The sequence below is a fragment of the Myotis daubentonii genome, chromosome 3 (assembly GCF_963259705.1).
Source record: "Myotis daubentonii chromosome 3, mMyoDau2.1, whole genome shotgun sequence".
Classification (NCBI taxonomy): Eukaryota; Metazoa; Chordata; class Mammalia; order Chiroptera; family Vespertilionidae; genus Myotis; species Myotis daubentonii.
Genome location: NC_081842.1, coordinates 196,567,433 through 196,586,294, shown reverse-complemented (window position 1 = coordinate 196,586,294; position 18,862 = coordinate 196,567,433). Strand labels below are relative to the sequence as shown.

Below are 18,862 nucleotides of genomic sequence, written 5' to 3'. Positions count from 1 at the left end.
TACACATGGTTGCTTTTTGAAAACAATTTCCTCAATTTAAGAAATTTGAGAAAGAAGAACAGTGGGGAAACTTTGTGTTTTTAACTTCTGGGTCTCCTGTCTAGAAATTGTTATTTGGGAACTTTAGAAGAACTTATCACAACATTTCGCATATGAAAACTTTTACAAGGTTCATCAGGTTACTGGGTACAACTCTTAATGGGAAGACCTATCTATGTGATTTTTTTTTTTTTAAGAAAAATCTGCAGTCTCCAGAGGGCAATATAGTCACACACTTTGTAAGACTGACTTCTCTAGAGGAGCTGCCCAAATTCATCCATCCTGAGGCTCTCCAATCTAATGTCTTTTATTTTTTTTAAATATACTTTTATTGATTTCAGAGAGGAAGAGAGAAGGAGAGAGAAATAGAAACATCAATGATGAGAGAGAACCATGGATTGGCTGTCTTCTGCACACACACCCCCACTGGGGATCAAGCTCACAACCCAGGCATGTGCTCCCAATCGGAATCAAACCCAGGACCCTTCAGTCCGCAGGCCGATGCTCTATCCACTGAGCCAAACCGGCTAGGGCTAATGTTTTTTAAAAGAATTCTCACCAGCAAAGGCCTCTGGCTAAGTCATGGCAGGGATAACACAGAGATTTGCACATATTTGTAGTTTACCAGATGAGCAAATCCTGCATACACTAACTTGACTACAGATAATTATCTTTTCCATCAGCGCAATACCCCCCTTTCCATATTTATCTATTGCTAAATATTTTTCATGAACCCAAGGTATGCCAAGTTCTGTCTAGGTGCTGGGAACAGAGAAGAGTAAAAGCAATTCTTCAAAGAGTTCATTCTAATATGCCGTGGGTTAGGGGCGTAGGCATTAACACTAACATTATCTGAGTGCTTAGGATACACCAGTCACCTTATACTGACATCTGTAATCCCAGTAACATTCCTTTGAGGTTGATAGAGATATTCCCATTTTAAAGAGGAGTTAGCTTCAAAGAAGTTAAGTAACACACAGTTACTGAGTGGCAAAGCTAGAATTCGAATCCAGACCTGTCTAACTTCATTATACCTGCTATTGAGCATGAAATTACAGGAATTTTGGAAAGGGTAATAACTTTTGCCATGGGGAGTCAGAAAGGCTGATGGTGAATTTTAGGATAGATCATGAAGCAGGAGTTTGCCAGAGGGACAACAGGATCCTAGACACACGTTCCTTGCAGTAGATTATATTAGCTATAATTTTTGTTTACCCAAATGCTTCCCCTTGCTCCTTTGGGTGATGGAATTCCTTTCTTATGGAAACTTATGGTATTTTGTGTGTTTCAGGTGAGTCCATGGCCTTCCTCCTTTTTCATTCCTCACCATTTCTGTATGTTCATGTCCATCCTTGAGTCAGCCACTGGGGATATGTTACACCAGCCAAAAATGGCTCATGTGCCCACTCCTGGGGGGTGGAAAGTGAGACTGATCAGTACCATTACAAGGCATGCGCCTCCTCTATTTTTCTCCATCTCTTGACTCTGATTTCCTCTATGCTGACTTTATTCTCCAGAAGCTGGTGGTAAATCCTTGAGGAGGAGCGGGGCAAAATCAGAAAAGCTGACAACTGTATTACCAATTGTTTGTACAAGTTGAACAGACATTTCCGGAGCTACTATTTTGTGCTAGGAAATATAAAATGAAAGACCCAAGTTCTGCCCATTGAAAGATTCACTTGTAAACTTGGGGGCCACACATGTAACAATGTAGCTTTGAAGGTTAAATACTAGGAGGATGTATACACGGAGAGCTATCTCATAAAGAATAAAGAGTTTTATAAACGAACAAGGTGAAAGAAGGTATTCCAGGAATTCTCACCATGGGCAAAGGCACAAAGGGAAAAACACCCAAAAAGCATGACTTGTTTGGATGAATTACAAGTAACTTCAGTTCTATTAGATTTTGAGGGATGAGAGAGGCTTTGAAAGTGATAAGGTTGGACTACAGAGGCAAGCTCTAGGTCCTGACAGGACAGGACTTGAATGACATTCCAAGGAGTTTAGAGTTTATCCTGTAGGTGCAGGGGAATCGCCATCTGGTTCATGTTAGTTATGCTGGCAGTAGTGTGATGGGTAGGTTGAAGCTGAAGTTCTGCTGAAAGGAGTTCTATTAAAATAGCCCAGTTATTCAGTGTAGATAAGCCACAAGTGGAGCATCGAGTTCCAGGGTCAGGGTGCCCTCCAGAGTGGGCTTTATGCCCTTGGGATTTCCAGCTCTCCTATGGGCTCAGTTACAGATTTTCTGTAAACAGTTGCCCGAAGGAGAACACCCACAGCTCTCTGGGAATGAACAATAATCTGTAGAACTGGGAAGTTTTAAAAAATTAACATTTCTTCCAAAGAAAACCAAATCCATGGAGGCCAGGTTCTGCTAAAAGGTGTACAGCATAGCGGTGATGCTGTCAGCAGTTAGACAGACATGAGCAGAGCAGTGATGATGGGCCAGCCCAGAAAAGCAGCAAAAGCAGATCAGGGACACCAAGGCTGACCTCAAGACCAGCAGCACTGAAGAATGACACCCTGCCCTGGCACTGACCAATCAATCAGTGGAGACCTAGACCCTGGAAGGACACCCCTGAAAAACTGCTAAATATTCTATTGAGATCTTCCCCTGGGACCTCCCCTAAAATCTCCGCCCTAAAACCCTTAGGACAGAGGACCCAGCGCGCTCTCCCTCCTGGAAGCACACTAATACCTTTCCCTTTTCCTTTTTTCTTCCCCTTCTTCCCCCCCTGCCCCCATGTGCATTACCATCACCTTCCTCACTCCCAAGCTCCAAGGGCCCACCCTTTGCCTCTATAACTTGTTTCATCCACTCATTTCTTCTGTGAATTACTTCTTCTACCTCTGTGATTTGATAAATAAATGTTCTCTTATTAAAAAAAATAATATAATAAAATAGCCCAAGCCAAAGAAGATGAAGCTTGAACTTGAACAGTGATAGTGCAGTTGGAAAAAAGGAACAAACACAGAAATATTCAGAAAGTAGAAAAAGCAGAACTTGGTGAAAGTGGATATGGAAAGTGAGGGGAATAAGGTAGATGTATTAGGAGGGGGGTCTCAGGTGTTGGCTTGGATAGGTGGAAAAATAATAATGCCACTGAGCACATGAACACAAAAGAAGGAGAAGAAAGAAGAGGAGGAGGTGGAGGAGGAAGAGGAGGAGGAGGAGGAGGAGGAGGAGGAGGAGGAGGAGGAGGAGGAGGAGGAGGAGGAAGATTTGTGATTTGTGGGAAGGAGGAAGAACGTAAGTTTAGTTTTGAACAAACTGCATTTGAGGGTGGTGCATGTGTACTGGAGAGAGATTGGAAGATATCAATATGCTGGTAGTGATTAAAATCATTTCAATGTATGGTCAGCTATTGTGAATAATGTTGCTATGAACATGAACATACAAATATCTCTTTGAGACCCTGCTTTCAATTCTTCTGGCTATATACCCAGAAATGGAATTGCTGGATAATATGTTAATTCTGTGTTTAATTTTTCGAGGAACCTCTATACTGTTTTCCATAGTGGCTGCACCATTTTACATTTCCACCAACAGTGCACAAGGGTTCTAATTTCTCAATATCCTCACTAGGGACACTGGTTATTTCCTATTTTTTGATCATAGCCATCCCAATGGATATGAAGTAGTATCTGATTGTGATTTTGACTTGCATTAGTGATGATTAGTGATGTAGAGCATCTTTTCATGTACTTATTGGTGGTCATTTATGTATTTTCTCTGGAGAAATGTCTATTCTCTGGAGAAATATCTATTCTAGTTTTCCCGTTTTTTCAGTTGTGTCCTTTAATTTTTGAAGGACAATTTTGATAGGTAATGTAGTTTGTTTTTTCTTTTGTCTTTCAGCTGTGCAGATTGTCTTTTAGCTTGCATTGTTCTGTTGGGAATTCACCTATCAGTTCCTTGACTGGATAGATTGCTGATAAAACATTACTTCTAGATGTGTCTCGCAGGTGTTTCTGGAAGAGATTAGCATTTTGATTTGAATCAGTAAACTAAATAAAGAGATCTACCCTGCCAATGTGAGCAGGCATCACTCGATCAATCCATAGAGGGCCCAAAAAGAACAAAAAGGCAAAGGAAAAGCGAACTTCCTCTCTTCTTGAGCTAGGACATCCTTCAGACATCAGAGGTCCTGACTCTCAGGCCTCCGGATTCCAGAAACATTAGCAGCCTCCTATTCTTAAGACTTTGGACTCAGACTGGTTTTCTAGCTTACAGATAGCATAGTGTACGACTTTTTGGCCTCCGTAACTGCATGAGCCCAATCCTATAATAAATCTCCTTTTCTCTCTCCCTCCTTCTTGCTGTATCCCATTGATTCTGTTTCTCCGGAGAACACTTTACTAAAATAGAAGGTAATTGCCCTTTTCCCTTTGGCTGCTTTTAGTATCTTCTCTTTGTTTTTGATTTCCAACACTTTTACTGTAATAGGCCTAAGTATCTTTGTATTTGTCCTCCTTAGGACTTTGTCTTAATAATCTTTGTAAAACCAGCACACAGTGTCTGACATGTAGTAGGTGCTTTTAATCTGTGCTAAACAGAAATTCATAGCTTCCCACAGATATTTAAGGAAGCAATGCTTGAATTCCCCTCCACTCTACACTTTGGTCTTTCAATTATCCTATTCTGAATTCCAGTCTCTGTGATTTTTTTCTTTGACCCTGCTCCTGGCCCCTGGACTTAGTTGGAGTTTAGACATGGTTTTTCTCATGTTTAGTCCTGTTCTCTCCAACTGCCTTTCCTTTACTTGGCTGCCCTCCGAATCTCAGCGTCCCATGTGACATTAATCCCCTATTCCCAACCCAGTACTGTGTGTGTGTGTGTGTGGGGGGGGCAATTCAGACATTAGAAATAATGAAGAAGAGTTTTAAAATTCTCGTTAAAAAAGATACCAAACACAATGGCAATTTATTTATTTTACATATTACCTTTCAACATACACACAATTTTTAAAAATCCTCACCCGAGGATATATTTAGAGAGAGGAAGAGTGAGTGAGAGAGAAACATCGATCAATCTGAGAAAGAAACATCAATCGGTTGACTCCCGTACACACCCCGACTTAGTATGGAACCTGCAACCTACATATGTGACCTGACTGGGAATTGAACCTACAATGTTGTACAGGACAACACTCTAACCAATTGAGGCACCTGGCCAGGGCTGTACACAGATTTTTATATAGTTATAATCTTAATATGCTGTGTTATTTCATTAACTATTACATGATGGACTTTTATTCTTTTTAAAGACTGAAGTCTTATCATTTTGTCATCATAATAATTAATTTGGCAAGTACTTACTGAATACCTGGCTGGCATTGTGCTAGGCATCAGGGCTACAAAGATAAAATAAAAATATGATGTTTTTTCTTTTTTTGTTTGTTTGTTTTGTGTTTGGATTTCTGTTTTATTCTACTGATGAATTTTTCCCCCTTTACCTATTGATTTCAGTGGCCTTATAGTATGTTCTGATATTTGGTAAGTCAAAAAATTATGGTTTTACTTTATGCTTTAAGTCTTTTACATATTTAGAGAGAGGAGAAGGGGGAAGGGGAAAGCTATATTGACAAAAGAGAATAGCTAAGTGTTGCTACATGTACCACAGGAAGTGCAAGCAGAGACACATGGGAGGAATGTCAGGAAGTTGTCATGAAGGCAGGAAGCCTTGAGCTGAGTTTTGAAATATGAGTAGGTTTCGCCAGTCAGTTGAAGATGTTGAGGTTTTAGGGGGTTAATAAATCATACCCTCTCCCTACACCAGTTCAGAAGCAACTGAAAAATAGACATAGAGAGTAATAGTTGGATGAAGAGCAGGATGTCAACTTTATTGCTGATAAGAGTTAGATAAGAGGACTTGCTTAGAAGACAAATGGTAGTGCTAACATTCCTCTTTATTTAACACTAGAGGCCTAGTGCACAGAATTTGTGTGGCGGGGGGGGGGGGGGTCCCTTCAGCCCAGCCTGCACCCTCTTCAATCCGGGACCCCTCGGGGGAATGTCTGACTGCCGGTTTAGGCCCAATCCCAGGGATCAGGCCTAAATTGGCAGTCGGACATCCCTCTCACAATCCGGGACTGCTGGCTCCTAATCACTCACCTGCCTTCCTGCCTGGTCGCCCTCAACTGCCCCCCCCGCTGCTGGCCTGGTCTCCCCTCATGGTCCTCCCGCCCGCCTGGTCGCCCCATGCAGCCTGCTTGTTCAGTCGGTTGGTCATCCCTCACTAACCCCACTGCCAGCCTGGTCATAGGGCATGAGGGTTAATTTGCGTATTACCTCTCTCTTATATAGGATGCTTGTCTTCTTAGTCACAATAAGCACAGGACAACCTTGGTTTCCTACTTTTCCAAGTTTACTGATTAAACACTTTTGAATGAAATGGAAATTTTCTTTTTCAATGAACAAAAGAAAAACTTAATTGAGGCTCTAGGGCAGGGGTCCTCAAACTACGACTGCGGGCCACATGCAAATACAAATATTGTATTTGTTCCCGTTTTGTTTTTTCACTTCAAAATAAGATATGTGCAGTGTGCATAGGAATTTGTTCATGGTTTTTTTTTAAACTATAGTCCGGCCCTCCAATGGTCTGAGGGACAGTGAACTGGCCCCCTGTTTAAAAAGTTTGAGGACCCCTGCTCTAGGGTCATGGGACTCAGGCAGAAGGCTGCCCTGTGGGCCTGAGGAGTTGGTGGAGGGGCCTTATTTAACCTTCTTCTTGGGGCACATGTTGTTGGTGTGGTCCCACTTCTTGCGGGAGTTGACAGTGCAGAGGTGCAGGTGAGTGTAACACTTGTGGCAGATCATCTTGTTGCAGCTGTACTTCTGGGAGAGCTGGCGGAGGGAGGGCTCGGTGATGCCACTCCGCAGACAAAGCACCAAGTGCAGGGTGGACTCTTTCTGAATATTGTAGTCTGAGAGAGTGCGGCCATCCTTCCGCTGTTTGCCCTCAAAAGTCCGGTGCTGCTGGTCAGGCAGGATGCTCTCCTTGTCTTGGATTTTAGATTTGACATTTTCAATGTCAAACCTCAAGGGTGATGGTCTTGCCAGTTAGGGTCGTCACAAAGACCTTCATCTCTGTGTCTGCTGAGGAGGCTGCTCTATGACTTCACTGAAGAGAAAGAGCATGAAATAGAAATTTTAAAAAATCCCATTTAAATAGAATCAGAATTATAAAATGCTTAGGGATAAATTTTAAAAAAATGGTGTACAAGACCTGCATATTGAAAACTAGAAAACATTGCCAATAGAAATTAAATAAAACCAACATAAATGGAGTGACGCACTATGATCAATAGTGTTAAGGTGTTATTTGTACCCAAACTGATCTAATACAATCCCAATTAAAACCCTAGTAGGTTGTTTTTTTTGGTAAAATATTTACAGCTGATTTCAAAATTTATATGGAAATGCAGAAGACCAACTAGAATAGTCAAAAACAATGTTGGAAAGAACATAGTTGGAGAATCTATACTACCTGTGGAGGACAGATTCTAAGATGGCAACATTATCCTTTCCTCCTGCTGTTCAGGCCTTTGTATAATCCCCTCCCCATGTGTGTGGACAGGACCAGTGACTTGCTTCTAACCAATAAAATACGGTAAAGGTGATGAGATGTGATTTTGTGACTACATTACGTTAGATAAGACTGTCCTGCTCGCAGACTCCCTCTAAAGTCCTTTTCTCCCTCTGGCTCTCTCCCTTTCTCACTCTCCTTTATGGTTCTGTTGGGGATGCCCAGGTGGCAGAGAATTGTAAGGGGCTCTAGGAGTTGAGAGCAGCTTCTAGCTGCCAGCCAACAAAAAACAGAAGCTCTCAGTTACACAGCTGCAGTGAACTGAATGCTGCTAGTAAAATGTGGATTTTTTCCTAGTCAAGCCTCCAGATAAGAGGCCAGCTCTGGCCTACACTTTGATTACAGCCAGTGAGATGATAAGCAGAGGATCTAACTAAGCTATGCCCAGACTCTTTGTTGTGTTGTTGTGTGTGTGTGTGTGTGTGTGTGTGTGTGTGTGTGTGTGTGTGTTAATCTTCACCTGAGAATATTTTTCTTTTGACTTTTAGAGAGTGTGGGAGGGAGGAAGGGAGAGAGAGAACATCAATGTGAGAGGGACACATCTATTATGGTTGCCTCCCACACGTACCCCTATTGGGCCTGAGGACCAAACCTGCAACCCAGGTACGTGCCCTTGACTGATAATTGAACCTGTGATCCTTCACTGCACGGGTCAGCACTCTAACGACTGAGTAACACTGGCCAGGGCTATGCCTGAACTCTTGATCTATAGATACTGTGAGATAATAAATGTATATTGTTTTAAACTTTCAAATTTGTGGTCATTTGTTATTCAGCAATAAATAGATAACAACTCCACTACCTGATTTCATGACTTATTATAAAGCTACTATAATCAAGAATATGTGATATGGGCACTAAGATAGAGACAGATAGGTATATGGAACAGAACAGAATCCAGAAATAGACCCATACAAATATGGCTAAGTAATTTTCAACACACGTGCCAAGGCAATTTAATGGGGGCAATGGATAGCTTTGTACAAATACACACATACACACACCACCACCACCACCAACACAACAACAACAACAACAACCCAGACCTTTACTTCTCACCATGTACAAAAATAGCTCAAAATGTGCCCAGGCAGCGTGGCTCAGTGGTTGAGGGTCGACCTATGAACGGTTTGACTCCTAGTCAAAAATATTTTTTTTAAAATATATTTTATTGATTTTTTACAGAGAGGAAGGGAGAGAGATAGAGAGTTAGAAACATCGACGAGAGAGAAACATCGATCAGCTGCCTCCTGCACATCTCCCACTGGGGATGTGCCCGCAACCCAGGTACATGCCCTTGACCGGAATCGAACCTGGGACCTTTCAGTCCGCAAGCCGACGCTCTATCCACTGAGCCAAACCGGTTTCAGCATATTTTTTAAAAAATAGCTCAAAATGGATCATAGACCTAAATGTACAAGCACAAATCTATAACACTTATAAAAGAAAACATGGAAGAAAATCTTAGTGACTTTGAGTTTGGTAAAGATTTTATCTTATTTTTTAAAATATATTTTTATTGATTTCAAAGAGGAAGGGAGGATAGAGAGATAGAAACATCAATGATGAGAGAGAATTACTGATCGGCTGCCTCCTGCACATCCCCTACTGGGGATTGAGCCCACAATCCAGGCATGTGCCCCCAGGCTGGAACCGAACCTGGGACCCTTCAGTCCGCAGGCCGATGCTCCATCCACTGTGCCAAACCGGCTAGGGTGAGTTTGGTAAAGATTTTAAAAAATATAATACAAAAAGCATTAACTGTAAATGAAAAATGTTAATAAATTGGATTTCATTAAAATTAACATGTCTTGCTCCTCAAAAGATACTGCTATGAAAATGAAGAGGCAAGCCATCCTGAAAGAAAATATTTTCAAAACATATATCTGATAAAGGACTAATATCTAGAATATATGAAGAATTCTTATAATTTAATAAGACAATCCAATTTAAAAAATGGTTAAAATATTTGAACAGAAACTTTAAGAAAATATACCAAAGGCAAAATAAGCATTTGAAAACATGCTGAACATAATTTGTCATTTACGAAGTGTAAATTGAAACCAAAATGAGATACCATCATACTCCCATTGGAAGACTGAAATTAAAAAGACCGAGCATACCAAGTGTTTGGGAGGATGTGGAGCAACTGTAATTCTCATACACTTCTGTGAGAATGTAAACTTATCAGTCACTTTGGAAAACAGTTTGCCCTGTGTGGGTAGCTCAGTTGGTTAGAGCATCCTCCCAATATGCCAAGGTTACAGGTTCAATCTCTGGCCAGGGCACATACAAGAAGCAACCAATGAATGTATAAATAAGTGGAACAACAAATTGAGGATGTCTCTCTTCTCTCTCAAAACTCAATCAATAATATATATAAATAAATAAAAGTTATGCACTTACCATAAAACCCACTCATTCCACTCCTAGATGTTTACCTAAGCAAATGTTCATACTAGTAGTTTTATTTGCAGTGGACTCAAACTGAAAACAGCCCAAATGCTCATTAACATGTGAATGAATGAATAAAATAGTTCCGTATTCGTTTAATGGAATGCTATTCAACATTAAAAACCAATGAATTGCCCCTCTGGTGTCGCTCAGTGGTTGAGTGTCAACCCATGAACCAGGAGGTCATGGTCGGATTACCGGTAGAGTATATGTGGCCTCTATCCCCAGTCGGGAAGGTGCAGGAGGCAATCATTTTGGTGAGAGAAGCAGCCAAAAAATGAATTTATTCCGGATATATAAAATACTAGAAAATAAAAACTAGTCTATGGTGACAGAAAAGAGGCAGAACTACAAGGGAACAGGAGGAAACTTTTGAGGGTGATGGATATGTTCATTATCACACACATACTCATATTAATCATCATCTGAAGATACGTTTTTATTGATTTTTACAGAGAGGGGAAGGGAGAGAAACATCGTGTGAGAGAGAAACATCCATCAGTTGCCTCCCGTTTGTACCCAACTGGGGATCAAACCCGCAGCCTAGATAGTGCCCAGACCGGGTATGAACCTTTTGGCTTACTAGACAGCATTTTAACCAATGAGCCACCTGGTCAGGACATATTCATTATCTTGATTGCAGTGATGGGTTCACACGTGTATACCTATGTCAAAACTTATCAGATTGCACACTTCAAATATGTGAAATTTACCGAATGTCATTTAAACCTCAGTTGAATTGGGGGGTTGGGGAGAAGCAACGAAGGCAAGCTTCCTGTGGGCCCGAGGACGTGAAATCAGGGATGGGGGAGGAGCTAAGTCGCGCATGCTCAGTCCTTCCTCCACGCTGCCCAGTCCGATCCCTGGGAGGCGTGGCTGACGCGTGCGTAGCCCGGGTAGGACGCCATAGTGAGCTGGAGGCCGCGAGGCGCGTTCGCTCGTCGCTCCTGGGAGACGGTCTCACAGAACTCGACGGCCCTGTCTTCCGAGGGCACCGAGAAGCACTGAACGGCCCTGCAACGAAGCAAGTAAGTTGCAGCGGTGTTCACTTCGGAACAGTCTTTCGAAGCGGCGGGGAAAGTGGGCTCGAAAGGGCAGGGAACAACCCGTGGGGGAGCTGTGGTAATTTTTGCTTTCTTGTCCGTCTCCCGGTTCAGTCATGAACTCAGGAGGGAAAGGACTGTTTCGTACTGACCGCCCAGGTGTCCCTTCCCTGCAAGCACCCTTGCCTCAGGATGGGTCGCGGGTCCATACATTTTTGTTGAAGGGGTTGAGAAATCTCAGTCACGCCGCTTGTACGCCAGACCAGGGTTCAGATCTAGGCCTTTTCGACTTCAAACCCCGAGGACTTGCTTGGAAAGCGTAATTGAAATCTGAAAAAATTCGGTAGGCCCGGGCCGGTGTGCCTCAGCTGCTACTAGAGCCTCCTCAGCCCGCGCGCCGGAGGGTCGCGGGTTCAGTTCTCGGCCTGCAGGTTCCGCCCCGGCCCCTGTCGCGCACATAGAGGAGGCAGCCTGTCGATGTGTCTCTCGCACATCGATGTTTCTCTCTCTCTCCTTCCCTCCCACGCCCCCCCCCCCCCGCCTCTTTCCACTCTCTCTAAAAATGAATGGAAAAAATCACCTCAGGTGAGGATGAACAACAACGAAATTGGTATTCATTTTCGGATTCATCGCTTTAATCGACGCAGTGACGTTGTCAGCCCTAAAATGCCCGCCATCAATAAGAAGGGATTTAGATGGGGGTGTAGTTTCAAAAATTACAGGGTTGGGGGGCAGGAGGTAGGGGGGTAAGAGATCAACTAAAGGACTTGTATGCATGCATATAAGCATAACCAATGGACATAAGACACTGGGGGATAGGGGAGGCTAGGGGACTGTCTAGGGCGGGGGGGATAAAATGAATACATATGTAATACCCTTTGTAATACTTTAAGCAATAAAAAAAAAAAAAAAAAAAAAAAAAAAAAAAAATTACACCACATTGGTCCAACGAATACTATGCACCTTCCCTTTTCCAGGCACTTTGGCGCTGGGGGTATTCCGGAGGAAGGTGGACATTTTCCCTGCCTTCACATAAAACAGGTAAAAGAATCAATAACAAAACAGTTTGCTAAGTGCTCGATAGGAAGCTTCTAAGATCTCTTTTTTTCCCCCCTCAAAATTTGGAGTTTTACCAAGATGTGCTCTTATGTGAGTTGGTGTTTTTTTTTTTTTTTCTTTGTTTCTTTTTCCCCCGCTCACTGTGCTGAGCACAGAATGGGCCCTTTCTGGGTACTAAAAAGCTATTTAAAAAATATGTAATTATCTGTTTTTCTTAAATTTTTAGGTGTTCTTAATAAATATTGGGTACTTATAATTTGATGGTTATTTGTATTGTAAATACTGGTTTTTGCTTTGTCTTCACTTTCTTTGTAATATCTGTTGATGAATTTAAATTCTTTTTAAAAAATATGTTTTTTTTAATTGATTTCAGAGAGGAAGGGAGAGGGAGAGAGAGATAGAAACATCAATGATGAGGGAGTTGATCCCCATTGGGGATCGAGCCCGAAACCTGGGCATGTGCCCTTGACCAGAATCGAACCCGGGACCTTTCAGTCCCCAGGCTGACGCTCTATCCACTCAGCCAAACCAGCTAGGTCCTAGTTGCTAGGGCACATTTAAATTCTTAATTTTAATCTAGTTGAAATGATGATCTTTTTATTTTTTAATGCTTAGTATGTTTTTGGTTAGTATGTTTTGGTTCTTTCCCATCTCAAGTTGCTTATATTTTTTTCTTAATGTTTTTCAAGACTTGCCTTTCAGCAGAATTGATTTTTGTGTATGAGGTGAAAATAGAACTCAGATTTTATATTTTTCCGCATGGAAATGATTCTTGAGCTGAAGTCTGTTACCTACCACACTTGTCATCTGCCTGGACTTGATCTTCATCTTTCTTCACCACTGATATAGTCACCATTTTCAATTATCCTCTTAATCTGTCTTACAGCAACCCATTCTTTTTTTTTTTTTCTAAAGCACTTGTCTTGGAATATATTTTGGGGTTTTTTAAATTTGTTTATTATCTATCACTGTATTCTTTGTAAGTGCAAGGAAGTACAAGGTCTGCTTTGTTCACTAACTGGTAGGCATTTAGTAAATGTTGGTTGAATGAATGAATATATATTTGTATTTTGGAAAGATCACCCTGATGCAATTAGAGGATGTATCTAAGAATATAAGACTAGAGGTAGGGAGTTAGGGGGCTGTTGCACTTATCCAGGCAAGAGTTAGTGGTAACCTAGACTTGGATAATAGCAGTAGGGATATAGAAAAGTAGAGACTATTAAAATATATTAGGAGTTAAAATCCACAGGATTTTATTACCATTTTTTAAAAATATATTTTATGGATTTTTTACAGAGAGGAAGGGAGAGGGATAGAGAGTTAGAAACATCGATGAGAGAGAAACATCAATCAGCTGCCTCCTGCACACACACACCCCCCCCCCCCCACTGGGGATGTGCCCGCAACCAAGGTACATGCCCTTGACCGGAATCAAACCCGGGACCCTTGAGTCTGCAGGTTGACGCTCTATCCACTGAGCCAAACCGGTTAGGACTTACTACCATTTTTTTTTTTTACTACCATTTTTATATGGGGCATGAGTTAAGTGGTATTTTGTTTGTTGGTGTTTTTTAAAAAAAATATATTTTCTTGATTTTTTACAGAGAGGAAGGGAGAGGGATAGAGAGTTAGAAACATCGATCAGCTGCCTCCTGCACACCCCCTATTGGGGATGTGCCTGCAACCAAGGCACATGCCCTTGACCAGAATCAAACCCGGGACTCTTCAGTCCCCAGGTCGACGCTCTATCCAGTGAGCCAAACCGGCGAGGGCTGTTGGTGGTTTTTTGTTGTTGTTTTTTGTTTGTTTTTTTATCCTCGAGGATATTTTTCCATTGATTTTTAGAGAGAGTGAAAGACAGAGAGAAATATTGATATGAGAGAAACACGTTGATTGGTTGCCTCCTGCACGTGCCCTGACCAGGGCCTGTGTGGAGGGGAACCTGCAACCGAGATACATGTCCTTGACCGATTCTGGGACCCTTCGGCCCCCAGGCCGAGGCTCTGTCCACTGAATCAAACCGGCTAGGGCAAGTGATGTTTTTTAGGGTTTTATCTTTATTCTCTCTTCATGCAACACACCCGCTTTGCAAGTTCTCATGGATGCCTATGGCTCCAGTTACTATCTGTATGCTTTTAACTCTTAAATATGGAGCTTTAAGTGAAACGTTTTTTTCTGGGTTTCACATCATATATTCAACCATGTATGAGACAACTGTACTAGAATATCTTGCAGTCATTATCTTTCTTGCCAAACCTGCTCCTCTTTTAGTGTTTTTAATCTCAGGATATGGTACCACCAACCTCTGATTTGCTCAAGCCAGAAACCTATTAGTGGGTGGTTCTTGTAGCCCAACTAAGGTGGCGATAGGAATATAAGTGTCATCCCTTTAAGAAGGGTATGACTGTCCTGGCTGGTTTGGCTCAGTGGATGGAGTGTCGGCCTGCGGACTGAAGGGTATTGGGTTTGATCCGGACAAGGGCACATGCCTGGGTTGTGGGCTTGATTCCCTACTGTTCATGGGAGGAAGCCAGTCAATGATTCTCTCTCATCATTGATGTTTCTATCTTTCTCTCCCTCTCCCTTCCTCTCAGAAATCAATAAAAATATATTTTGTTAAAAAAGGGTATGACTGATTTGCTCTCCTCTTCATTTTCTTTTTTTTTTTAAATATATTTTATTGATTTTTTACAGAGAGGAAGGGAGAGGAGAGATAGAGAGTTAGAAACATCGATGAGAGAGAAACATCGATCAGCTGCCTCCTGCACATCTCCCACTGGGGATATGCCCTCAACCCAGGTACCTGCCCTTGACCGGAATTGAACCTGGGACCTTTCAGTCTGCAGGCCGACGCTCTATCCACTGAGCCAAACCGGTTTCGGCTTCATTTTCTATTTTTATTTACTATTAAAGGAAAGGAAAGCTATGATAATAATTGAGATTATGTAGAAAGAAAATGAGGACATGTCCCAGGAGCATGTCAGAAGATCATGGGAATTATCATGTATTCAGCACCTATAAATGCTAATTACTGTGTTTGGCCTTTACCATTCATTAATTAATTTAATCTTTTCACAACTCTATGAGATTTTTATAAGTGAGGAAATTACAGTTCATAATGAGACTATGGCTTGATCAAGGTTACATGTCCACTTGTGGTAGAGCTGATATTTGAGCCAGGTTTTTCTGATTTCAAGTGTTTCAGTATGTAACTAGGTGGAATTATAAATCAAAGCACAGGAACACAATATGACTGTTGTTAAATATTGCCAAATTGCTTTCCAAAGGAATCCTATATAATAAAGAGGGGATATGCAAATTGACCATCACTCCACCACAAAGATGGCTGCACCCACAGCTGAGGCTGAGTTCCCAAGCAAGCCTTAAGGAGCAATCAGCAGGGACCTGAGGCTGTGCCCCCCCTCCCACCTTCCTGTGGGGCTTGACAGGGCACATCAGGCCACGCCCCCCCACTCTGGCGCCAGGCCGGGGGACCTCAGGCCGCACCTCCCACATGGCAGGACTTGACAGGGGACCTCAGGCTGTGCCCCCGCCCTGGCGCCAGGCTGGGGGACCTCAGGCCATGTCCCCTGCCTGGCGCCAGGCTGGGGGACCTCAAGCTGTGCCTCCCACCTGGCAGGGCTTGATGGGGGACCTCAGGCCACGCCCTTGCCCAGCAGGGATTGACAGGGGACGTCAGGCCACACCCCTTGCCTTGGTGCCAGGCCAGGGGACCTCGGGCCACGCCCCCCGCCTGGCGCCAGGCTGGGGGACCTCAGGCCGCACCCCCCACCCTGGCACCGGGCCAGGGGACCTGAGGCCGTGCCCCCCACCCCGGCGCCAGGCAGGGGACCTGAGGCTGCGCCCCACACCCAGCAGGGCTTGACAGCGGACCTCAAGGTGCGCCCCCCACGCCAGTGCTGGGCCGGGGGACCTCAGGCTGCTCCCCCCGTCCTGGCGCCAGGCCGGAGGAACTCAGGCTGCGCCCCCTGCCCTGGTGCCAGGCCAGGGGACCTCAGGCCATGCACCCCGCCCGGTGGGGCTTGATGGGGGACCTCAGGTTGCACCCCCCACCCTGGTGCCAGGCTGGTGGACCGTAGGCTGCTCCCCCCCACCCCCCCGGCGGGGCTTGACTGGGGACCTCAGTCCACGCCCCCTCACCCTGGCACCAGGCCAGGGGACCTGAGGCTGTGCCCCCCGACCCGGTGGGGCTTGACAAGGGTGGGACCGGTCGGGTCTGGATCTAGCCCAATGAGGAGGCGGGCTGGCCAGGTCTGGGTCTCGTGTGATTTTGAGGCACACGTGGGTGGGTGGGGACTTGACTCTCGGTCCCGTGGTGCACCCCAGATTCTGACAGGAGGAAGATTTTCATATACATTTTACTAATATTCTTTCATCTCTAACACTTCTATTATAGAGAAAGGGCAGATAGCAATATTAAAATATTTCCTCTAATTAATCCCCTTTTACACTTGATCTTAGCCAAAAGGCCGAGAAGCGATAATTAATTAATCCCCTTTTAATGTGCATAAATTTCGTGCACCGGGCCACTAGTATACTGATATAAAATGCCAATGTACAGTTCCATTACAATATCTTCATTATTGAGCATGTAATATAATTTAAAAAAAATAATGGAGCCTGGCCAAGTTTAGGGTTTTGGGTCCTCCATGTGTGTTGCAGAAGACCCAGGAAATAGGCTTCATTTGGGTCAGTTCAGTTCCAGCTTGGGTGGAACTACATTTGTGAACTTGTTTTGGGTGTCAGAACCAGGGACAGCTCCTCCTGTCCCTCCCCCTGCTGACCCTTGGCTGGTGTGAGCCGGGGTGAGAGTGGGCTGATTTGGGCATGGTGTACTTCTTCTAGCATTTTCTCTATTTCTAGCTTCCTTTTTTATGCTAGAATATCACAACTAATAGTTCCTGGCATATGTGGGGTTATTCACCTTCATAATTTCTGCTAACGCTGCTTGGTATGCCTTGTTCCCATCTTTTGCCTGGACAATTCCTGCTCATCCTCCCAGGCCTTTTTAAGTAGGAATCTCTTCTAGGAATCCTACCCTGATTACTCCAGACTGGGTTAGACATACCTCCTTTTAGTTCCCATGCTTGCCTTTGTTATTTTTTAAAAAATATTTTTTATTGATTTCAGAGAGGAAGGAAGTGGGAGAGAGAGATAGAAACATCAATGACGAGAGAAAATTATTGACTGACTTCCTCCTGCATGACCCCTACTGAGGATTGAGCCCACAATCCTGGCATGTGCTCTGACTGAGAATTGAACCTTGACCTCCTAGTTCATAGGTTGATCTTCAGCCACTGAGCACATGGGCTGGACTTGCCTCTATTATTATATTTAAAATTACATTGAAATCAGCATCTGTGTTCTCCAGTACAACAGCCACTTGAAATGTTGCTAATGTGAATTGAAATGTACCATGAGTGTAAAATACACACCATATTTCAAAGACTATATACAAAGAATGTAAAATATTCATAATTTTTATATTGAGGACATGTTGAAATGATAATATTTTGAGGTTAAGTAATATATTATTAAATTTAATTTCCTGTTTTCCTTTTTATAATATGGCTACTAAAAAATCTAAAATTACATATGTATCCTGCATGATATTTCTATTAGATAGCATACATATATATCTATATCTATATCTATATCTATATCTATATCTATCTATCTATCTATCTATCTATCTATATATATTTGTCTCTTCTTAGTTGGTAGAGACTGGCTCTTATCTATTCTTGTCTCTTTGTATTTCTTGAGCATAATACTTGGGATGGGTGGGAATAGCTGATGCTAGTCCTCAGAACTTGGGCCTGGAGTATCAAGGGTCCAACAGACATTATTACATTAGTTGGTTTTTCCATCTAGGAACTTGGATTCTCTCTTTACTTAACTCAGGCTTAAAAAAGAATTATTGTTGAAAGTATTACATATGTCCCCTTTTTCCCCCCATTTACTCCCTCTAGACCACCCCTGCCCCCAACCCAGGCTTTCAGCACCCTGTCTGTATCCATGGATTATGCATATATGTATACAAGGTCTTTGGTTGATTACCTCTCACCCATCCACCCTCCCCTGCCTTCCCTCTGAGATTTCCCACTCCGTTCCATGCATCTATGTCTTTGGATCCACTCTGTTCATCAGTTTATTTTGTTACTTAGATTCCACATATGAGTGTGATCTTAACTCAGGCTTTTTAAATTTGTCTTATTGATTCTTACAGATTTTCTCATACATCACAAATATCTCATAAAGTTTATTTCTAAGTATTTTGAATTGGGTATTTTATTATCCTATCTAATAAAAGAGAAACATGGTAATTAGTGTACGACCGCTACCCTTCCCATTGGCTAATCAGGGAGATATGCAAATTAACTGCCACCCAAGATGGCGGTCGGCAGCCAGGCAGCTGGAAGCGAACATGAGGCTTGCTTGCTTCAGTGACGGAGGACTCCAACGTTCCCCGCCTGCCTTGCCGGCCTCTGAGCTTGCAGTTTGAAACATTGTTACAAATATAGAAGCTAAACAAAACCCCAGAAACCAGCTTTCAGCGAGCTGGGATCTCAGAGCTGGAGTTATACATTGTTTCGATTATAGAACCCAAACAAACCAGATACCTGCTTTCAGCAGCAGAGGCCTCAGAGCTGGA

The 18,862-nt window shown here is 43.0% G+C and overlaps 1 pseudogene; it reads right to left on the bottom strand.

The window, feature by feature from the left end:
• Nucleotides 1–6,694: 6,694 nt before the first annotated feature.
• On the bottom strand, nucleotides 6,695–7,126 carry LOC132231320 (ubiquitin-ribosomal protein eL40 fusion protein-like; annotated as a pseudogene).
• Between the last annotated feature and the right edge of the window lie 11,736 nt (nucleotides 7,127–18,862).